Source organism: Myxocyprinus asiaticus, chromosome 21 (genome assembly GCF_019703515.2).
Source record: "Myxocyprinus asiaticus isolate MX2 ecotype Aquarium Trade chromosome 21, UBuf_Myxa_2, whole genome shotgun sequence".
Lineage (NCBI taxonomy): Eukaryota > Metazoa > Chordata > Actinopteri > Cypriniformes > Catostomidae > Myxocyprinus > Myxocyprinus asiaticus.
The window spans coordinates 47,392,909-47,417,073 of NC_059364.1; the positions used below are offsets into that span (position 1 = coordinate 47,392,909).

Here is a 24,165-nt window from a genome sequence, read left to right on the forward strand (position 1 = left end):
AGTCTATCACAGGGCTTACAGACACAGGCAAACACATTCAAACACTCACTAACGGAAAATTTAGCATCTCAAATCACTTGACCTTTATGTCTTTGGACTGTGAGGGACACCACAACACTGAGAAGACAGCCACACAAACAAAGGGAGATCATTCAAACTCCACACAAAACAGCACAGGATGAGATGGGACTCAAACCATCAACCTTTGGGCTACAAGTTGACAGGGCTGACCACTGAGCCACTCGGAAAATTGGATAGCCGAGCAAAGAAAAGTAATGTACAGGAACTGGGGATGGCCACAATTGTTGATTTCAGTGATCAAAGGCATTTTTAAGTAGGAGAGAAATGAGATACAACAAAGACTATGAGGCACACTAGATCATAGCTTCAGTAAGTCCAAGAAGTGAACAGAAATGCATCAATTTCTTCCAATCACAGTATAACAGCAAATTGAAAAACCCAAGCTCTTCGAAAATGGATAACATGCTGTGTAAAATCCTTTGTTTTACTGTTGGTGCAAGGGGGTGTAAAAACTTGTTAATGGTCATGATCACTGGGAAGACCTATCAGGAGATGTACCTGAAGACTTTGAGGAGGACATTATTGCTTGTACGGATGGACCTAAATGAAAATATATGGAGCGCTTCACGGATTTGCGTGTCATCCTTTCGCAGGGGCCATGCTAATCTTCTCTGTATCGATCCAATTTTAGTATATGTGCTGCCTTAGCAAGCACAAATGTGATGTGCCGCTCAAGGTATATGTAGCCCTCTTGTCTCAGCAAGCTCTCAGCAAGGTGGTAAGGACCAGGAAGTAACCTTGCCACTTTGAATACAGAAATCTTTGGGCTATTTTACCTAGGGCTTGACAATGATTGATGTAATAGGTCACTCAGTTTAGGGATAAGGTAACTGAAAGAGTTAATACTTACAAATGATGCATTTAGACATTATGTGTGAAAACATCTACGTACCAAAAAGGGGTAGATACACTTGATGATGTAATAGGGCACAGACCATCAGTGGCAGTGGGCGTGGTCTCTATTTTGCTCATTTTATGAAAAGATACTACAGTAAGCAGATTGATGCCATGAACACCCTGGCGCTGGACCCATCTGGTCAGTAACAAGAATCCCAATGTGGTGCAAGCAAAAATACGAGAGAGTCTTTGAGTCGATTTTATAACTGTTTCTAAACAAATTGGAAGCAGAGCAATTAAATGTTTTAAACCAATAATTGCACAACAGAAAATATCACAAAAAATCTTGAACACTGAAAAGAAATCACCGAGCCAAGTGCCTACTAGGTGGTAACAGACTGAGAACACATCTTTGGACATTGAAAATCCAATGCCTGTAGAAAAAGCCACAGGTACATTGCTGGATAATGATAGCAGTTCTTTTAGCACTATCTCCTTTACCATGGAAAAGTATTATCTCAACAATAGGTCAAAGGTTGGTTTAAGAGCTAAAGATGAGTTTAGAACTATGGTTAAATCTGAAGTTAAAGATGAGTTCCACATATGATGAGATCACATACTAATCAAAAGACAAGGACACATGCTCATGGTTACAATGTACCAGATGTAGGGGGTGTGGCCTCTATTGTGTTAATTTAAAAAAGCGATTTTCCCATCCTCTATAGCCGCTTATCCCTTACAGGGTCGGAGGAAGTGATGGAGCCTATCCAAGCCATCTCAGGATGAAGGCAGGGAAACTTCCTGGACGGGTGGCCAGTCTATCAAAGGGCTTACACACAAAGGCAAACACATTCAAACACCCTCTAAAGGAAATTTTAGCATCTCAAGTCACTTGACCTTTATATCTTTGGACTGTGAAGTGCTGGAGCCTATCCAAGCCATCTCAGGTTGAAGGCAGGGTAACTTCCTGGACGGGTGGCCAGTCTATCACAGGGCTTACACACACAGGCAAACTCATTCAAACACACACTAAAAGAAATTTTAGCAACTCAAATCCCTTGACCTTTATGTCTCTGGACTGTCTCCTTTACAATTTAAAAGTATTATCTCAATAACATGTCAAAGATTGGTTTAAGAGCTAAAGATGAGTTTAGAATTATGGTTAAATCTGAAATTAAAGCTGAGTTCCACATATGATGAGATCACCTACTAATCAAAAGACAAGAACACATAGTCATGGTTACAATGTACCAGATGTAGGGGGTGTGGCCTCTATAGTGTTAATTTAAAAAGGCGATTTTCCCATCCTCTATAGCCGCTTATCCTTTACAGGTTAGGAGGAAGTGCTGGAGCCTATCTAAGCCATCTCAGGATGAAGGCAGGGAAACTTCCTGGACACAGGCAAACACATTCAAACACTCACTAAAGGAAATTTTAGCATCTCAAGTCACTTGACCTTTATATCTTTGGACTGTGAAGTGCTGGAGCCTATTCAAGCCATCTCAGGTTGAAGGCAGGGTAACTTCCTGGACGGGTGGCCAGTTTATCACAGGGCTTACACACACAGGCAAACACTTTCAAACACTCACTAAAAGAAATTTTAGCATCTCAAATCACTTGACCTTTATGTCTTTGGACTGTCTCCTTTACAATTTAAAAGTATTATCTCAATAACATGTTAAAGGTTGGTTTAAGAGCTAAAGATGAGTTTAGAATTATGGTTAAATCTGAAATTAAAGCTGAGTTCCACATATGATGAGATCACCTACTAATCAAAGACAAGAACACATAGTCATGGTTACATTGTACCAGATGTAGGGGGTGTGGCCTCTATTGTGTTAATTTAAAAAGCGATTTTCCCATCCTCTATAGCCGCTTATCCTTTACAGGGTCGGAGGAAGTGCTGGAACCTACCCAAGCCATCTCAGGATGAAGGCAGGGAAACTTCCTGGACGGGTGCCCAGTCTATCACAGGGCTTACAGACACAGGCAAACACATTCAAACACTCACTAACGGAAATTTTAGCATCTCAAATCACTTGACCTTTATGTCTTTGGACTGTGAAGTGCTGGAGCCTATCCAAGCCATCTCAGGATGAAGGCAGGGAAACTTCCTGGACGGGTGGCCAGTCTATCACAGGGCTTACAGACACAGGCAAACACATTCAAACACTCACTAACGGAAAATTTAGCATCTCAAATCACTTGACCTTTATGTCTTTGGACTGTGAGGGACACCACAACACTGAGAAGACAGCCACACAAACAAAGGGAGATCATTCAAACTCCACACAAAACAGCACAGGATGAGATGGGACTCAAACCATCAACCTTTGGGCGACAAGTTGACAGGGCTGACCACTGAGCCACTCGGAAAATTGGATAGCCGAGCAAAGAAAAGTAATGTACAGGAACTGGGGATGGCCACAATTGTTGATTTCAGTGATCAAAGGCATTTTTAAGTAGGAGAGAAATGAGATACAACAAAGACTATGAGGCACACTAGATCATAGCTTCAGTAAGTCCAAGAAGTGAACAGAAATGCATCAATTTCTTCCAATCACAGTATAACAGCAAATTGAAAAACCCAAGCTCTTCGAAAATGGATAACATGCTGTGTAAAATCCTTTGTTTTACTGTTGGTGCAAGGGGGTGTAAAAACTTGTTAATGGTCATGATCACTGGGAAGACCTATCAGGAGATGTACCTGAAGACTTTGAGGAGGACATTATTGCTTGTACGGATGGACCTAAATGAAAATATATGGAGCGCTTCACGGATTTGCGTGTCATCCTTTCGCAGGGGCCATGCTAATCTTCTCTGTATCGATCCAATTTTAGTATATGTGCTGCCTTAGCAAGCACAAATGTGATGTGCCGCTCAAGGTATATGTAGCCCTCTTGTCTCAGCAAGCTCTCAGCAAGGTGGTAAGGACCAGGAAGTAACCTTGCCACTTTAAATACAGTGCGCTACAGAAATCTTTGGGCTATTTTACCTAGGGCTTGACAATGATTGATGTAATAGGTCACTCAGTTTAGGGATAAGGTAACTGAAAGCGTTAATACTTACAAATGATGCATTTAGGCATTATGTGTGAAAACATCTACGTACCAAAAAGGGGTAGATACACTTGATGATGTAATAGGGCACAGACCATCAGTGGCAGTGGGCGTGGTCTCTATTTTGCTCATTTTATGAAAAGATACTACAGTAAGCAGATTGATGCCATGAACACCCTGGCGCTGGACCCATCTGGTCAGTAACAAGAATCCCAATGTGGTGCAAGCAAAAATACGAGAGAGTCTTTGAGTCGATTTTATAACTGTTTCTAAACAAATTGGAAGCAGAGCAATTAAATGTTTTAAACCAATAATTGCACAACAGAAAATATCACAAAAAATCTTGAACACTGAAAAGAAATCACCGAGCCAAGTGCCTACTAGGTGGTAACAAACTGAGAACACATCTTTGGACATTGAAAATCCAATGCCTGTAGAAAAAGCCACAGGTACATTGCTGGATAATGATAGCAGTTCTTTTAGCACTATCTCCTTTACCATGGAAAAGTATTATCTCAACAATAGGTCAAAGGTTGGTTTAAGAGCTAAAGATGAGTTTAGAATTATGGTTAAATCTGAAGTTAAAGATGAGTTCCACATATGATGAGATCACATACTAATCAAAAGACAAGGACACATTCTCATGGTTACAATGTACCAGATGTAGGGGGTGTGGCCTCTATTGTGTTAATTTAAAAAAGCGATTTTCCCATCCTCTATAGCCGCTTATCCCTTACAGGGTCGGAGGAAGTGCTGGAGCCTATCCAAGCCATCTCAGGATGAAGGCAGGGAAACTTCCTGGACGGGTGCGCAGTCTATCAAAATGCTTACACACACAGGCAAACACATTCAAACACTCACTAAAAGAAATTTTAGCATCTCAAGTCACTTGACCTTTATATCTTTGGACTGTGAAGTGCTGGAGCCTATTCAAGCCATCTCAGGTTGAAGGCAGGGTTACTTCCTGGACGGGTGGCCAGTCTATCACAGGGCTTACACACACAGGCAAACACTCACTAAAAGAAATTTTAGCATCTCAAATCCCTTGACCTTTACATCTTTGGACTGTCTCCTTTACAATGGAAAAGTACTATCTCAACAATATGTCAAAGATTGGTTTAAGAGCTAAAGATGAGTTTAGAATTATGGTTAAATCAGATGTTAAAAATGAGTTCCACATATGATGAGATCACCTACTAATCAAAAGACAAGGACACATAGTCATGGTTACAATGTATCAGATGTAGGGGGTGTGGCCTCTATAGTGTTAATTTAAAAAAGCGATTTTCCCATCCTCTATAGCCACTTATCCTTTACAGGTTAGGAGGAAGTGCTGGAGCCTATCTAAGCCATCTCAGGATGAAGGCAGGGAAACTTCCTGGACGGGTGTCCAGTCTATCAAAGGGCTTACAGACACAGGCAAACACATTCAAACACTCACTAAAGGAAATTTTAGCATCTCAAATCACTTGACCTTTATGTCTTTGGACTGTCTCCTTTACAATGGAATAGTACTATCTCAATAATACACTATATTGCCAAAAGTATTCGCTCATCTGCCTTTAGACACATATGAACTTAAGTGACATCCCATTCTTAATCCATAGGGTTTAATATGACGTCGGGCCACCCTTTGCAGCTATAACAGCTTCAACTCTTCTGGGAAGGCTTTCCACAAGGTTTAGGAGTGTGTTTATGGGAATTTTTGACCATTCTTCCAGAAGCGCATTTGTGAGGTCAGACACTGATGTTGGACGAGAAGGCCTGGCTCACAGTCTTCACTCTAATTCATCCCAAAGGTGCTCTATCGGGTTGAGGTCAGGACTCTGTGCAGGCCAGTCAAGTTCTTCCACACCAAACTCGCTCGTCCATGTCTTTATGGACCTTGCTTTGTGCACTGGTGCGCAGTCATGTTGGAACAGGAAGGGGCCATCCCCAAACTGTTCCCACAAAGTTGGGAGCATGGAATTGTCCAAAATCTCTTGGTATGCTGAAGCATTCAAAGTTCCTTTCACTGGAACTAAGGGGCCAAGCCCAGCTCCTGAAAAACAACCCCACACCATAATCCCCCCTCCACCAAACTTCACAGTTGGCACAGTACAGTCAGACAAGTACCGTTCTCCTGGCAACCGCCAAACCCAGACTCGTCCATCAGATTGCCAGATGGAGAAGCGTGATTCGGCACTCCAGAGAACGCATCTCCACTGCTCTAGAGTCCAGTGGTGGCGTGCTTTACACCACTGAATCCAATGCTTTGCATTGCACTTGGTGATGTATGGCTTGGATGCAGCTGCTCGGCCATGGAAACCTATTCCATGAAGCTCTCTACGCACTGTTCTTGAGCTAATCTGAAGGCCACATGAACTTTGGAGGTCTGTAGCGATTGAGTCTGCAGAAAGTTGGCGTCCTCTACGCACTATGCGCCTCAGCATCCGCTGACCCCGCTCTGTCATTTTACGTGGCCTACCACTTCGTGGCTGAGTTGCTGTCATTCCCAATCACTTCCACTTTGTTATAATACCACTGACAGTTGACTGTGGAATATTTAGTAGCGAGGAAATTTCACGACTTTACTTGTTGCACAGGTGGCATCCTAACACAGTACCACGCTGGAATTCACTGAGTTCCTGAGAGCGGCCCATTCTTTCACAAATGTTTGTAGAAGCAGTCTGCATGCCTAGGTGCTTCATTTTATACACCTGTGGCCATGGAAGTGATTGGAACATCTGAATTCAATTATTTGGATGGGTGAGCAAATACTTTTGGCAATATAGTGTATGTCAAAGATTGGTTTAAAAGCTAAAGATGAGTTTAGCATTATGGGTAAATCAGATGTTAAAGATGAGTTCCACATATGATGAGATCACCTACTAATCAAAAGACAAGGACACATAGTCATGGTTACAATGTACCAGATGTAGAGGGTGTGGCCTCTATTGTGTTAATTTAAAAAAGCGATTTTCCCATTCTCTATAGCCGCTTATCCTTTACAGGGTCGGAGGAAGTGCTGGAGCCTATCCAAGCCATCTCAGGATGAAGGCAGGGAAACTTCCTGGATGGGTGCGCAGTCTATCAAAGGGTTTACACACAAAGGCAAACACATTCAAACACTCACTAAAGGAAATTTTAGCATCTCAAGTCACTTGACCTTTATATCTTTGGACTGTGAAGTGCTGGAGCCTATTCAAGCCATCTCAGGTTGAAGGCAGGGTAACTTCCTGGATGGGTGCGCAGTCTATCAAAGGGCTTACACACACAGGCAAACACATTCAAACACTCACTAAAGGAAATTTTAGCATCTCAAATCACTTGACCTTTATATCTTTGGACTGTGAAGTGCTGGAGCCTATCTAAGCCATCTCAGGATGAAGGCAGGGAAACTTCCTGGACAGGTGTCCAGTCTATCAAAGGGCTTACACATACAGGCAAACACATTCAAACACTCACTAAAGGAAATTTTAGCATCTCAAATCACTTGACCTTTATGTCTTTGGACTGTCTCCTTTACAATTTAAAAGTATTATCTCAATAACATGTTAAAGGTTGGTTTAAGAGCTAAAGATGAGTTTAGAATTATGGTTAAATCTGAAATTAAAGCTGAGTTCCACATATGATGAGATCACCTACTAATCAAAAGACAAGAACACATAGTCATGGTTACATTGTACCAGATGTAGGGGGTGTGGCCTCTATTGTGTTAATTTAAAAAAGCGATTTTCCCATCCTCTATAGCCGCTTATCCTTTACAGGGTCGGAGGAAGTGCTGGAACCTACCCAAGCCATCTCAGGATGAAGGCAGGGAAACTTCCTGGACGGGTGCCCAGTCTATCACAGGGCTTACAGACACAGGCAAACACATTCAAACACTCACTAACGGAAATTTTAGCATCTCAAATCACTTGACCTTTATGTCTTTGGACTGTGAAGTGCTGGAGCCTATCCAAGCCATCTCAGGATGAAGGCAGAGAAACTTCCTGGACGGGTGGCCATTCTATCACAGGGCTTACAGACACAGGCAAACACATTCAAACACTCACTAACGGAAAATTTAGCATCTCAAATCACTTGACCTTTATGTCTTTGGACTGTGAGGGACACCACAACACTGAGAAGACAGCCACACAAACAAAGGGAGATCATTCAAACTCCACACAAAACAGCACAGGATGAGATGGGACTCAAACCATCAACCTTTGGGCGACAAGTTGACAGGGCTGACCACTGAGCCACTCGGAAAATTGGATAGCCGAGCAAAGAAAAGTAATGTACAGGAACTGGGGATGGCCACAATTGTTGATTTCAGTGATCAAAGGCATTTTTAAGTAGGAGAGAAATGAGATACAACACACTAGATCATAGCTTCAGTAAGTCCAAGAAGTGAGCAGAAATGCATCAATTTCTTCCAATCACAGTATAACAGCAAATTGAAAAACCCAAGCTCTTCGAAAATGGATAACATGCTGTGTAAAATCCTTTGTTTTACTGTTGGTGCAAGGGGGTGTAAAAACTTGTTAATGGTCATGATCACTGGGAAGACCTATCAGGAGATGTACCTGAAGACTTTGAGGAGGACATTATTGCTTGTACGGATGGACCTAAATGAAAATATATGGAGCGCTTCACGGATTTGCGTGTCATCCTTTCGCAGGGGCCATGCTAATCTTCTCTGTATCGATCCAATTTTAGTATATGTGCTGCCTTAGCAAGCACAAATGTGATGTGCCGCTCAAGGTATATGTAGCCCTCTTGTCTCAGCAAGCTCTCAGCAAGGTGGTAAGGACCAGGAAGTAACCTTGCCACTTTGAATACAGAAATCTTTGGGCTATTTTACCTAGGGCTTGACAATGATTGATGTAATAGGTCACTCAGTTTAGGGATAAGGTAACTGAAAGAGTTAATACTTACAAATGATGCATTTAGACATTATGTGTGAAAACATCTACGTACCAAAAAGGGGTAGATACACTTGATGATGTAATAGGGCACAGACCATCAGTGGCAGTGGGCGTGGTCTCTATTTTGCTCATTTTATGAAAAGATACTACAGTAAGCAGATTGATGCCATGAACACCCTGGCGCTGGACCCATCTGGTCATTAACAAGAATCCCAATGTGGTGCAAGCAAAAATACGAGAGAGTCTTTGAGTCGATTTTATAACTGTTTCTAAACAAATTGGAAGCAGAGCAATTAAATGTTTTAAACCAATAATTGCACAACAGAAAATATCACAAAAAATCTTGAACACTGAAAAGAAATCACCGAGCCAAGTGCCTACTAGGTGGTAACAGACTGAGAACACATCTTCGGACATTGAAAATCCAATGCCTGTAGAAAAAGCCACAGGTACATTGCTGGATAATGATAGCAGTTCTTTTAGCACTATCTCCTTTACCATGGAAAAGTATTATCTCAACAATAGGTCAAAGGTTGGTTTAAGAGCTAAAGATGAGTTTAGAACTATGGTTAAATCTGAAGTTAAAGATGAGTTCCACATATGATGAGATCACATACTAATCAAAAGACAAGGACACATGCTCATGGTTACAATGTACCAGATGTAGGGGGTGTGGCCTCTATTGTGTTAATTTAAAAAAGCGATTTTCCCATCCTCTATAGCCGCTTATCCCTTACAGGGTCGGAGGAAGTGCTGGAGCCTATCCAAGCCATCTCAGGATGAAGGCAGGGAAACTTCCTGGACGGGTGGCCAGTCTATCAAAGGGCTTACACACAAAGGCAAACACATTCAAACACCCTCTAAAGGAAATTTTAGCATCTCAAGTCACTTGACCTTTATATCTTTGGACTGTGAAGTGCTGGAGCCTATCCAAGCCATCTCAGGTTGAAGGCAGGGTAACTTCCTGGACGGGTGGCCAGTCTATCACAGGGCTTACACACACAGGCAAACTCATTCAAACACTCACTAAAAGAAATTTTAGCAACTCAAATCCCTTGACCTTTATGTCTTTGGACTGTCTCCTTTACAACTTAAAAGTATTATCTCAATAACATGTCAAAGATTGGTTTAAGAGCTAAAGATGAGTTTAGAATTATGGTTAAATCTGAAATTAAAGCTGAGTTCCACATATGATGAGATCACCTACTAATCAAAAGACAAGAACACATAGTCATGGTTACAATGTACCAGATGTAGGGGGTGTGGCCTCTATAGTGTTAATTTAAAAAGGCGATTTTCCCATCCTCTATAGCCGCTTATCCTTTACAGGTTAGGAGGAAGTGCTGGAGCCTATCTAAGCCATCTCAGGATGAAGGCAGGGAAACTTCCTGGACACAGGCAAACACATTCAAACACTCACTAAAGGAAATTTTAGCATCTCAAGTCACTTGACCTTTATATCTTTGGACTGTGAAGTGCTGGAGCCTATTCAAGCCATCTCAGGTTGAAGGCAGGGTAACTTCCTGGACGGGTGGCCAGTTTATCACAGGGCTTACACACACAGGCAAACACTTTCAAACACTCACTAACGGAAAATTTAGCATCTCAAATCACTTGACCTTTATGTCTTTGGACTGTGAGGGACACCACAACACTGAGAAGACAGCCACACAAACAAAGGGAGATCATTCAAACTCCACACAAAACAGCACAGGATGAGATGGGACTCAAACCATCAACTTTTGGGCGACAAGTTGACAGGGCTGACCACTGAGCCACTCGGAAAATTGGATAGCCGAGCAAAGAAAAGTAATGTACAGGAACTGGGGATGGCCACAATTGTTGATTTCAGTGATCAAAGGCATTTTTAAGTAGGAGAGAAATGAGATACAACACACTAGATCATAGCTTCAGTAAGTCCAAGAAGTGAACAGAAATGCATCAATTTCTTCCAATCACAGTATAACAGCAAATTGAAAAACCCAAGCTCTTCGAAAATGGATAACATGCTGTGTAAAATCCTTTGTTTTACTGTTGGTGCAAGGGGGTGTAAAAACTTGTTAATGGTCATGATCACTGGGAAGACCTATCAGGAGATGTACCTGAAGACTTTGAGGAGGACATTATTGCTTGTACGGATGGACCTAAATGAAAATATATGGAGCGCTTCACGGATTTGCGTGTCATCCTTTCGCAGGGGCCATGCTAATCTTCTCTGTATCGATCCAATTTTAGTATATGTGCTGCCTTAGCAAGCACAAATGTGATGTGCCGCTCAAGGTATATGTAGCCCTCTTGTCTCAGCAAGCTCTCAGCAAGGTGGTAAGGACCAGGAAGTAACCTTGCCACTTTGAATACAGTGCGCTACAGAAATCTTTGGGCTATTTTACCTAGGGCTTGACAATGATTGATGTAATAGGTCACTCAGTTTAGGGATAAGGTAACTGAAAGCGTTAATACTTACAAATGATGCATTTAGACATTATGTGTGAAAACATCTACGTACCAAAAAGGGGTAGATACACTTGATGATGTAATAGGGCACAGACCATCAGTGGCAGTGGGCGTGGTCTCTATTTTGCTCATTTTATGAAAAGATACTACAGTAAGCAGATTGATGCCATGAACACCCTGGCGCTGGACCCATCTGGTCAGTAACAAGAATCCCAATGTGGTGCAAGCAAAAATACGAGAGAGTCTTTGAGTCGATTTTATAACTGTTTCTAAACAAATTGGAAGCAGAGCAATTAAATGTTTTAAACCAATAATTGCACAACAGAAAATATCACAAAAAATCTTGAACACTGAAAAGAAATCACCGAGCCAAGTGCCTACTAGGTGGTAACAGACTGAGAACACATCTTTGGACATTGAAAATCCAATGCCTGTAGAAAAAGCCACAGGTACATTGCTGGATAATGATAGCAGTTCTTTTAGCACTATCTCCTTTACCATGGAAAAGTATTATCTCAACAATAGGTCAAAGGTTGGTTTAAGAGCTAAAGATGAGTTTAGAACTATGGTTAAATCTGAAGTTAAAGATGAGTTCCACATATGATGAGATCACATACTAATCAAAAGACAAGGACACATGCTCATGGTTACAATGTACCAGATGTAGGGGGTGTGGCCTCTATTGTGTTAATTTAAAAAAGCGATTTTCCCATCCTCTATAGCCGCTTATCCCTTACAGGGTCGGAGGAAGTGCTGGAGCCTATGCAAGCCATCTCAGGATGAAGGCAGGGAAACTTCCTGGACGGGTGTGCAGTCTATCAAAGGGCTTACACACACAGGCAAACTCATTCAAACACTCACTAAAAGAAATTTTATCATCTCAAATCCCTTGACCTTTATGTCTTTGGACTGTCTCCTTTACAATTTAAAAGTATTATCTCAATAACATGTTAAAGGTTGGTTTAAGAGCTAAAGATGAGTTTAGAATTATGGTTAAATCTGAAATTAAAGCTGAGTTCCACATATGATGAGATCACCTACTAATCAAAAGACAAGAACACATAGTCATGGTTACATTGTACCAGATGTAGGGGGTGTGGCCTCTATTGTGTTAATTTAAAAAAGCGATTTTCCCATCCTCTATAGCCGCTTATCCTTTACAGGGTCGGAGGAAGTGCTGGAACCTACCCAAGCCATCTCAGGATGAAGGCAGGGAAACTTCCTGGACGGGTGCCCAGTCTATCACAGGGCTTACATCCACAGGCAAACACATTCAAACACTCACTAACGGAAATTTTAGCATCTCAAATCACTTGACCTTTATGTCTTTGGACTGTGAAGTGCTGGAGCCTATCCAAGCCATCTCAGGATGAAGGCAGGGAAACTTCCTGGACGGGTGGCCAGTCTATCACAGGGCTTACAGACACAGGCAAACACATTCAAACACTCACTAACGGAAAATTTAGCATCTCAAATCACTTGACCTTTATGTCTTTGGACTGTGAGGGACACCACAACACTGAGAAGACAGCCACACAAACAAAGGGAGATCATTCAAACTCCACACAAAACAGCACAGGATGAGATGGGACTCAAACCATCAACTTTTGGGCGACAAGTTGACAGGGCTGACCACTGAGCCACTCGGAAAATTGGATAGCCGAGCAAAGAAAAGTAATGTACAGGAACTGGGGATGGCCACAATTGTTGATTTCAGTGATCAAAGGCATTTTTAAGTAGGAGAGAAATGAGATACAACACACTAGATCATAGCTTCAGTAAGTCCAAGAAGTGAACAGAAATGCATCAATTTCTTCCAATCACAGTATAACAGCAAATTGAAAAACCCAAGCTCTTCGAAAATGGATAACATGCTGTGTAAAATCCTTTGTTTTACTGTTGGTGCAAGGGGGTGTAAAAACTTGTTAATGGTCATGATCACTGGGAAGACCTATCAGGAGATGTACCTGAAGACTTTGAGGAGGACATTATTGCTTGTACGGATGGACCTAAATGAAAATATATGGAGCGCTTCACGGATTTGCGTGTCATCCTTTCGCAGGGGCCATGCTAATCTTCTCTGTATCGATCCAATTTTAGTATATGTGCTGCCTTAGCAAGCACAAATGTGATGTGCCGCTCAAGGTATATGTAGCCCTCTTGTCTCAGCAAGCTCTCAGCAAGGTGGTAAGGACCAGGAAGTAACCTTGCCACTTTGAATACAGTGCGCTACAGAAATCTTTGGGCTATTTTACCTAGGGCTTGACAATGATTGATGTAATAGGTCACTCAGTTTAGGGATAAGGTAACTGAAAGCGTTAATACTTACAAATGATGCATTTAGGCATTATGTGTGAAAACATCTACGTACCAAAAAGGGGTAGATACACTTGATGATGTAATAGGGCACAGACCATCAGTGGCAGTGGGCGTGGTCTCTATTTTGCTCATTTTATGAAAAGATACTACAGTAAGCAGATTGATGCCATGAACACCCTGGCGCTGGACCCATCTGGTCAGTAACAAGAATCCCAATGTGGTGCAAGCAAAAATACGAGAGAGTCTTTGAGTCGATTTTATAACTGTTTCTAAACAAATTGGAAGCAGAGCAATTAAATATTTTAAACCAATAATTGCACAACAGAAAATATCACAAAAAATCTTGAACACTGAAAAGAAATCACCGAGCCAAGTGCCTACTAGGTGGTAACAAACTGAGAACACATCTTTGGACATTGAAAATCCAATGCCTGTAGAAAAAGCCACAGGTACATTGCTGGATAATGATAGCAGTTCTTTTAGCACTATCTCCTTTACCATGGAAAAGTATTATCTCAACAATAGGTCAAAGGTTGGTTTAAGAGCTAAAGATGAGTTTAGAATTATGGTTAAATCTGAAGTTAAAGATGAGTTCCACATATGATGAGATCACATACTAATCAAAAGACAAGGACACATTCTCATGGTTACAATGTACCAGATGTAGGGGGTGTGGCCTCTATTGTGTTAATTTAAAAAAGCGATTTTCCCATCCTCTATAGCCGCTTATCCCTTACAGGGTCGGAGGAAGTGCTGGAGCCTATCCAAGCCATCTCAGGATGAAGGCAGGGAAACTTCCTGGACGGGTGCGCAGTCTATCAAAGGGCTTACACACACAGGCAAACACATTCAAACACTCACTAAAGGAAATTTTAGCATCTCAAGTCACTTGACCTTTATATCTTTGGACTGTGAAGTGCTGGAGCCTATTCAAGCCATCTCAGGTTGAAGGCAGGGTTACTTCCTGGACGGGTGGCCAGTCTATCACAGGGCTTACACACACAGGCAAACACATTCAAACACTCACTAAAAGAAATTTTAGCATCTCAAATCCCTTGACCTTTACATCTTTGGACTGTCTCCTTTACAATGGAAAAGTACTATCTCAACAATATGTCAAAGATTGGTTTAAGAGGTAAAGATGAGTTTAGAATTATGGTTAAATCAGATGTTAAAAATGAGTTCCACATATGATGAGATCACCTACTAATCAAAAGACAAGGACACATAGTCATGGTTACAATGTATCAGATGTAGGGGGTGTGGCCTCTATAGTGTTAATTTAAAAAAGCGATTTTCCCATCCTCTATAGCCGCTTATCCTTTACAGGTTAGGAGGAAGTGCTGGAGCCTATCTAAGCCATCTCAGGATGAAGGCAGGGAAACTTCCTGGACGGGTGTCCAGTCTATCAAAGGGCTTACAGACACAGGCAAACACATTCAAACACTCACTAAAGGAAATTTTAGCATCTCAAATCACTTGACCTTTATGTCTTTGGACTGTCTCCTTTACAATGGAAAAGTACTATCTCAATAATACACTATATTGCCAAAAGTATTCGCTCATCTGCCTTTAGACACATATGAACTTAAGTGACATCCCATTCTTAATCCATAGGGTTTAATATGACGTCGGGCCACCCTTTGCAGCTATAACAGCTTCAACTCTTCTGGGAAGGCTTTCCACAAGGTTTAGGAGTGTGTTTATGGGAATTTTTGACCATTCTTCCAGAAGCGCATTTGTGAGGTCAGACACTGATGTTGGACGAGAAGGCCTGGCTCACAGTCTTCACTCTAATTCATCCCAAAGGTGCTCTATCGGGTTGAGGTCAGGACTCTGTGCAGGCCAGTCAAGTTCTTCCACACCAAACTCGCTCGTCCATGTCTTTATGGACCTTGCTTTGTGCACTGGTGCGCAGTCATGTTGGAACAGGAAGGGGCCATCCCCAAACTGTTCCCACAAAGTTGGGAGCATGGAATTGTCCAAAATCTCTTGGTATGCTGAAGCATTCAAAGTTCCTTTCACTGGAACTAAGGGGCCAAGCCCAGCTCCTGAAAAACAACCCCACACCATAATCCCCCCTCCACCAAACTTCACAGTTGGCACAGTACAGTCAGACAAGTACCGTTCTCCTGGCAACCGCCAAACCCAGACTCGTCCATCAGATTGCCAGATGGAGAAGCGTGATTCGGCACTCCAGAGAACGCATCTCCACTGCTCTAGAGTCCAGTGGTGGCGTGCTTTACACCACTGAATCCAATGCTTTGCATTGCACTTGGTGATGTATGGCTTGGATGCAGCTGCTCGGCCATGGAAACCTATTCCATGAAGCTCTCTACGCACTGTTCTTGAGCTAATCTGAAGGCCACATGAACTTTCGAGGTCTGTAGCGATTGACTCTGCAGAAAGTTGGCGTCCTCTACGCACTATGCGCCTCAGCATCCGCTGACCCCGCTCTGTCATTTTACGTGGCCTACCACTTCGTGGCTGAGTTGCTGTCATTCCCAATCACTTCCACTTTGTTATAATACCACTGACAGTTGACTGTGGAATATTTAGTAGCGAGGAAATTTCACGACTTTACTTGTTGCACAGGTGGCATCCTAACACAGTACCACGCTGGAATTCACTGAGTTCCTGAGAGCGGCCCATTCTTTCACAAATGTTTTTAGAAGCAGTCTGCATGCCTAGGTGCTTCATTTTATACACCTGTGGCCATGGAAGTGATTGGAACATCTGAATTCAATTATTTGGATGGGTGAGCGAATACTTTTGGCAATATAGTGTATGTCAAAGATTGGTTTAAGAGCTAAAGATGAGTTTAGAATTATGGTTAAATCAGACGTTAAAGATGAGTTCCACATATGATGAGATCACCTACTAATCAAAAGACAAGGACACATAGTCATGGTTACAATGTACCAGATGTAGGGGGTGTGGCCTCTATTGTGTTAATTTAAAAAAGCGATTTTCCCATCCTCTATAGCCGCTTATCCCTGACAGGGTCGGAGGAAGTGCTTGAGCCTATCCAAGCCATCTCAGGATGAAGGCAGGGAAACTTCCTGGACGGGTGCGCAGTCTATCAAAGGGCTTACACACACAGGCAAACACATTCAAACACTCACTAAAGGAAATTTTAGCATCTCAAGTCACTTGACCTTTATATCTTTGGACTGTGAAGTGCTGGAGCCTATTCAAGCCATCTCAGGTTGAAGGCAGGGTAACTTCCTGGACAGGTGGCCAGTCTATCACAGGGCTTACACACACAGGCAAACACTTTCAAACACTCACTAAAAGAAATTTTAGCATCTCAAATCACTTGACCTTTATGTCTTTGGACTGTCTCCTTTACAATTTAAAAGTATTATCTCAATAACATGTTAAAGGTTGGTTTAAGAGCTAAAGATGAGTTTAAAATTATGGTTAAAACTGAAATTAAAGCTGAATTCCACATATGATGAGATCACCTACTAATCAAAAGACAAGAACACATAGTCATGGTTACATTGTACCAGATGTAGGGGGTGTGGCCTCTATTGTGTTAATTTAAAAAAGCGATTTTCCCATCCTCTATAGCCGCTTATCCTTTACAGGGTCGGAGGAAGTGCTGGAACCTATCCAAGCCATCTCAGGATGAAGGCAGGGAAACTTCCTGGATGGGTGCCCAGTCTATCAAAGGGCTTACACACACAGGCAAACACATTCAAACACTCACTAAAGGAAATTTTAGCATCTCAAATCACTTGACCTTTATGTCTTTGGACTGTGAAGTGCTGGAGCCTATCCAAGCCATCTCAGGATGAAGGCAGGGAAACTTCCTGGACGGGTGGCCAGTCTATCACAGGGCTTACAGACACAGGCAAACACATTCAAACACTCACTAACGGAAAATTTAGCATCTCAAATCACTTGACCTTTATGTCTTTGGACTGTGAGGGACACCACAACACTGAGAAGACAGCCACACAAACAAAGGGAGATCATTCAAACTCCACACAAAACAGCACAGGATGAGATGGAACTCAAACCATCAACCTTTGGGCTACAAGTTGACAGGGCTGACCACTGAGCCACTCGGAAAATTGGATAGCCGAGCAAAGAAAAGTAATGTACAGGAACTGGGGATGGCCACAATTGTTGATTTCAGTGATCAAAGGCATTTTTAAATAGGAGAGGAATGAGATACAACAAAGACTATGAGGAGGACATTATTGCTTGTACGGATGGACCTAAATGAAAATATATGGAGTGCTTCACGGATTTGCGTGTCATCCTTTCGCAGGGGCCATGCTAATCTTCTCTGTATCGATCCAATTTTAGTATATGTGCTGCCTTAGCAAGCACAAACATGATGTGCCGCTCAAGGTATATGTAGCCCTCTTGTCTCAGCAAGCTCTCAGCAAGGTGGTAAGGACCAGGAAGTAACCTTGCCACTTTGAATACAGTGCGCTACAGAAATCTTTGGGCTATTTTACCTAGGGCTTGACAATGATTGATGTAATAGGTCACTCAGTTTAGGGATAAGGTAACTGAAAGCGTTAATACTTACAAATGATGCATTTAGACATTATGTGTGAAAACATCTACGTACCAAAAAGGGGTAGATACACTTGATGATGTAATAGGGCACAGACCATCAGTGGCAGTGGGCGTGGTCTCTATTTTGCTCATTTTATGAAAAGATACTACAGTAAGCAGATTGATGCCATGAACACTCTGGCGCTGGACCCATCTGGTCAGTAACAAGAATCCCAATGCGGTGCAAGCAAAAATACGAGAGAGTCTTTGAGTCGATTTTATAACTGTTTCTAAACAAATTGGAAGCAGAGCAATTAAATGTTTTAAACCAATAATTGCACAACAGAAAATATCACAAAATATCTTGAACACTGAAAAGAAATCACTGAGCCAAGTGCCTACTAGGTGGTAACAGACTGAGGACACATCTTTGGACATTGAAAATCCAATGCCTGTAGAAAAAGCCACATGTACATTGCTGGATAATGATAGCAGTTCTTTTAGCACTATCTCCTTTACCATGGAAAAGTATTATCTCAACAATAGATCAAAGGTTGGTTTAAGATCTAAAGATGAGTTTAGAATTATGGTTAAATCTGAAATTAAAGATGAGTTCCACATATGATGAGATCACCTACTAATCAAAAGACAAGGACACATGCTAATGGTTACAATGTACCAGATGTAGGGGGTGTGGCCTCTATTGTGTTAATTTAAAAAAGCGATTTTCCCATTCTCTATAGCCGCTTATCCTTTACAGGGTCGGAGGAAGTGCTGGAGCCTATCCAAGCCATCTCAGGATGAAGGCAGGGAAGCTTCCTGGACGGGTGCGCAGTCTATCAAAGGGCTTACACACACAGGCAAACACATTCAAACACTCACTAAAGGAAATTTTCGCATCTCAAATCACTTGATTTTTATGCCTTTGGACTGCCTCCTTTACAATGGAAAAGTACTACCTCAATAATATATCAAAGGTTGGTTTAAGAGCTAAAGATGAGTTTAGAATTATGGTTAAATCGGATGTTAAAGATGAGTTCCACATATGATGAGATCACCTACTAATCAAAAGAGAAGGACACAAACTCATGGTTACAATGTACCAGATGTAGGGGGTGTGGCCTCTATAGTGTTAATTTAAAAAGGCGATTTTTCCATCCTCTATAGCCGCTTATCCTTTACAGGTTAGGAGGAAGTGCTGGAGCCTATCCAAGCCATCTCAGGATGAAGGCAGGGAAACTTCCTGGACGGGTGCGCAGTCTATCAAAGGGCTTACACACACAGGCAAACACATTCAAACACTCACTAAAGGAAATTTTAGCATCTCAAGTCACTTGACCTTTATATCTTTGGACTGTGAAGTGCTGGAGCCTATTCAAGCCATCTCAGGTTGAAGGCAGGGTAACTTCCTGGACGGGTGGCCAGTCTATCACAGGGCTTACACACACAGGCAAACACATTCAAACACTCACTAAAAGAAATTTTAGCATCTCAAATCCCTTGATCTTTATGTCTTTGGACTGTCTCCTTTACAATTTAAAAGTATTATCTCAATAACATGTCAAAGATTGGTTTAAGAGCTAAAGATGAGTTTAGAATTATGGTTAAATCTGAAATTAAAGCTGAGTTCCACATATGATGAGATCACCTACTAATCAAAAGACAAGAACACATAGTCATGGTTACAATGTACCAGATGTAGGGGGTGTGGCCTCTATAGTGTTAATTTAAAAAGGCGATTTTCCCATCCTCTATAGCCGCTTATCCTTTACAGGTTAGGAGGAAGTGCTGGAGCCTATCTAAGCCATCTCAGGATGAAGGCAGGGATACTTCCTGGACGGGTGTCCAGTCTATCAAAGGGCTTACACATACAGGCAAACACATTCAAACACTCACTAAAGGAAATTTTAGCATCTCAAATCACTTGACCTTTATGTCTTTGGACTGTGAAGTGCTGGAGCCTATCCAAGCCATCTCAGGATGAAGGCAGGGAAACTTCCTGGACGGGTGGCCAGTCTATCACAGGGCTTACAGACACAGGCAAACACATTCAAACACTCACTAAAGGAAAATTTAGCATCTCAAATCACTTGACCTTTATATCTTTGGACTGTGAAGTGCTGGAGCCTATCCAAGCCATCTCAGGATGAAGGTAGGGTAACTTCCTGGACGGGTGGCCAGTCTTTCACAGGGCTTACAGACACAGGCAAACACATTCAAACACTCACTAAAGGAAAATTTAGCATCTCAAATCACTTGACCTTTATGTCTTTGGACTGTGAGGGACACCACAACACTGAGAAGATAGCCACACAAACAAAGGGAGATCATTCAAACTCCACACAAAACAGCACAGGATGAGATGGGACTCAAACCATCAACCTTTGGGCTACAAGTTGACAGGGCTGACCACTGAGCCACTCGGAAAATTGGATAGCCGAGCAAAGAAAAGTAATGTACAGGAACTGGGGATGGCCACAATTGTTGATTTCAGTGATCAAAGGCATTTTTAAGTAGGAGAGAAATGAGATACAACAATGACTATGAGGCACACTAGATCATAGCTTCAGTAAGTCCAAGAAGTGAACAGAAATGCATCAATTTCTTACAATCACAGTATAACAGCAAATTGAAAAACCCAAGCTCTTCGAAAATGGATAACATGCTGTGTAAAATCCTTTGTTTTACTGTTGGTGCAAGGGGGTGTAAAAACTTGTTAATGGTCATGATCACTGGGAAGACCTATCAGGAGATGTACCTGAAGACTTTGAGGAGGACATTATTGCTTGTACGGATGGACCTAAATGAAAATATATGGAGCGCTTCACGGATTTGCGTGTCATCCTTTCGCAGGGGCCATGCTAATCTTCTCTGTATCGATCCAATTTTAGTATATGTGCTGCCTTAGCAAGCACAAATGTGATGTGCCGCTCAAGGTATATGTAGCCCTCTTGTCTCAGCAAGCTCTCAGCAAGGTGGTAAGGACCAGGAAGTAACCTTGCCACTTTGAATACAGAAATCTTTGGGCTATTTTACCTAGGGCTTGACAATGATTGATGTAATAGGTCACTCAGTTTAGGGATAAGGTAACTGAAAGCGTTAATACTTACAAATGATGCATTTAGGCATTATGTGTGAAAACATCTACGTACCAAAAAGGGGTAGATACACTTGATGATGTAATAGGGCACAGACCATCAGTGGCAGTGGGCGTGGTCTCTATTTTGCTCATTTTATGAAAAGATACTACAGTAAGCAGATTGATGCCATGAACACCCTGGCGCTGGACCCATCTGGTCAGTAACAAGAATCCCAATGTGGTGCAAGCAAAAATACGAGAGAGTCTTTGAGTCGATTTTATAACTGTTTCTAAACAAATTGGAAGCAGAGCAATTAAATGTTTTAAACCAATAATTGCACAACAGAAAATATCACAAAAAATCTTGAACACTGAAAAGAAATCACCGAGCCAAGTGCCTACTAGGTGGTAACAGACTGAGAACACATCTTTGGACATTGAAAATCCAATGCCTGTAGAAAAAGCCACAGGTACATTGCTGGATAATGATAGCAGTTCTTTTAGCACTATCTCCTTTACCATGGAAAAGTATTATCTCAACAATAGGTCAAAGGTTGGTTTAAGAGCTAAAGATGAGTTTAGAACTATGGTTAAATCTGAAGTTAAAGATGAGTTCCACATATGATGAGATCACATACTAATCAAAAGACAAGGACACATGCTCATGGTTACAATGTACCAGATGTAGGGGGTGTGGCCTCTATTGTGTTAATTTAAAAAAGCGATTTTCCCATCCTCTATAGCCGCTTATCCCTTACAGGGTCGGAGGAAGTGCTGGAGCCTATCCAAGCCATCTCAGGATGAAGGCAGGGAAACTTCCTGGACGGGTGGCCAGTCTATCAAAGGGCTTACACACAAAGGCAAACACATTCAAACACCCTCTAAAGGAAATTTTAGCATCTCAAGTCACTTGACCTTTATATCTTTGGACTGTGAAGTGCTGGAGCCTATCCAAGCCATCTCAGGTTGAAGGCAGGGTAACTTCCTGGACGGGTGGCCAGTCTATCACAGGGCTTACACACACAGGCAAACTCATTCAAACACTCACTAAAAGAAATTTTAGCAACTCAAATCCCTTGACCTTTATGTCTTTGGACTGTCTCCTTTACAATTTAAAAGTATTATCTCAATAACATGTCAAAGATTGGTTTAAGAGCTAAAGATGAGTTTAGAATTATGGTTAAATCTGAAATTAAAGCTGAGTTCCACATATGATGAGATCACCTACTAATCAAAAGACAAGAACACATAGTCATGGTTACAATGTACCAGATGTAGGGGGTGTGGCCTCTATAGTGTTAATTTAAAAAGGCGATTTTCCCATCCTCTATAGCCGCTTATCCTTTACAGGTTAGGAGGAAGTGCTGGAGCCTATCTAAGCCATCTCAGGATGAAGGCAGGGAAACTTCCTGGACACAGGCAAACACATTCAAACACTCACTAAAGGAAATTTTAGCATCTCAAGTCACTTGACCTTTATATCTTTGGACTGTGAAGTGCTGGAGCCTATTCAAGCCATCTCAGGTTGAAGGCAGGGTAACTTCCTGGACGGGTGGCCAGTTTATCACAGGGCTTACACACACAGGCAAACACTTTCAAACACTCACTAAAAGAAATTTTAGCATCTCAAATCACTTGACCTTTATGTCTTTGGACTGTCTCCTTTACAATTTAAAAGTGTTATCTCAATAACATGTTAAAGGTTGGTTTAAGAGCTAAAGATGAGTTTAGAATTATGGTTAAATCTGAAATTAAAGCTGAGTTCCACATATGATGAGATCACCTACTAATCAAAAGACAAGAACACATAGTCATGGTTACATTGTACCAGATGTAGGGGGTGTGGCCTCTATTGTGTTAATTTAAAAAAGCGATTTTCCCATCCTCTATAGCCGCTTATCCTTTACAGGGTCGGAGGAAGTGCTGGAACCTACCCAAGCCATCTCAGGATGAAGGCAGGGAAACTTCCTGGACGGGTGCCCAGTCTATCACAGGGCTTACAGACACAGGCAAACACATTCAAACACTCACTAACGGAAATTTTAGCATCTCAAATCACTTGACCTTTATGTCTTTGGACTGTGAAGTGCTGGAGCCTATCCAAGCCATCTCAGGATGAAGGCAGGGAAACTTCCTGGACGGGTGGCCAGTCTATCACAGGGCTTACAGACACAGGCAAACACATTCAAACACTCACTAACGGAAAATTTAGCATCTCAAATCACTTGACCTTTATGTCTTTGGACTGTGAGGGACACCACAACACTGAGAAGACAGCCACACAAACAAAGGGAGATCATTCAAACTCCACACAAAACAGCACAGGATGAGATGGGACTCAAACCATCAACCTTTGGGCGACAAGTTGACAGGGCTGACCACTGAGCCACTCGGAAAATTGGATAGCCGAGCAAAGAAAAGTAATGTACAGGAACTGGGGATGGCCACAATTGTTGATTTCAGTGATCAAAGGCATTTTTAAGTAGGAGAGAAATGAGATACAACAAAGACTATGAGGCACACTAGATCATAGCTTCAGTAAGTCCAAGAAGTGAACAGAAATGCATCAATTTCTTCCAATCACAGTATAACAGCAAATTGAAAAACCCAAGCTCTTCGAAAATGGATAACATGCTGTGTAAAATCCTTTGTTTTACTGTTGGTGCAAGGGGGTGTAAAAACTTGTTAATGGTCATGATCACTGGGAAGACCTATCAGGAGATGTACCTGAAGACTTTGAGGAGGACATTATTGCTTGTACGGATGGACCTAAATGAAAATATATGGAGCGCTTCACGGATTTGCGTGTCATCCTTTCGCAGGGGCCATGCTAATCTTCTCTGTATCGATCCAATTTTAGTATATGTGCTGCCTTAGCAAGCACAAATGTGATGTGCCGCTCAAGGTATATGTAGCCCTCTTG

The 24,165-nt window shown here is 41.9% G+C and overlaps 8 non-coding genes across 8 annotated transcripts; all 8 read right to left on the reverse strand.

Moving 5' to 3' along the window:
• Positions 1-629: 629 nt before the first annotated feature.
• LOC127412542 (U6 spliceosomal RNA) lies at positions 630-736 on the reverse strand. Its single transcript, XR_007892444.1, has one exon. It is a non-coding gene; the product is annotated as a U6 spliceosomal RNA (small nuclear RNA).
• A 2,939-nt stretch (positions 737-3,675) lies between these two features.
• On the reverse strand, positions 3,676-3,782 carry LOC127412543 (U6 spliceosomal RNA). The gene has a single exon (XR_007892445.1). It is a non-coding gene; the product is annotated as a U6 spliceosomal RNA (small nuclear RNA).
• A 4,798-nt stretch (positions 3,783-8,580) lies between these two features.
• Positions 8,581-8,687, reverse strand: LOC127412544 (U6 spliceosomal RNA). Its single transcript, XR_007892446.1, has one exon. It is a non-coding gene; the product is annotated as a U6 spliceosomal RNA (small nuclear RNA).
• A 2,337-nt stretch (positions 8,688-11,024) lies between these two features.
• Positions 11,025-11,131, reverse strand: LOC127412545 (U6 spliceosomal RNA). Its single transcript, XR_007892447.1, has one exon. It is a non-coding gene; the product is annotated as a U6 spliceosomal RNA (small nuclear RNA).
• Positions 11,132-13,343: 2,212 nt separating this feature from the next.
• LOC127412547 (U6 spliceosomal RNA) lies at positions 13,344-13,450 on the reverse strand. The gene has a single exon (XR_007892448.1). It is a non-coding gene; the product is annotated as a U6 spliceosomal RNA (small nuclear RNA).
• A 4,432-nt stretch (positions 13,451-17,882) lies between these two features.
• On the reverse strand, positions 17,883-17,989 carry LOC127412531 (U6 spliceosomal RNA). The gene has a single exon (XR_007892435.1). It is a non-coding gene; the product is annotated as a U6 spliceosomal RNA (small nuclear RNA).
• Positions 17,990-20,971: 2,982 nt separating this feature from the next.
• Positions 20,972-21,078, reverse strand: LOC127412548 (U6 spliceosomal RNA). Its single transcript, XR_007892449.1, has one exon. It is a non-coding gene; the product is annotated as a U6 spliceosomal RNA (small nuclear RNA).
• A 2,941-nt stretch (positions 21,079-24,019) lies between these two features.
• LOC127412549 (U6 spliceosomal RNA) lies at positions 24,020-24,126 on the reverse strand. Its single transcript, XR_007892450.1, has one exon. It is a non-coding gene; the product is annotated as a U6 spliceosomal RNA (small nuclear RNA).
• Positions 24,127-24,165: the final 39 nt, after the last annotated feature.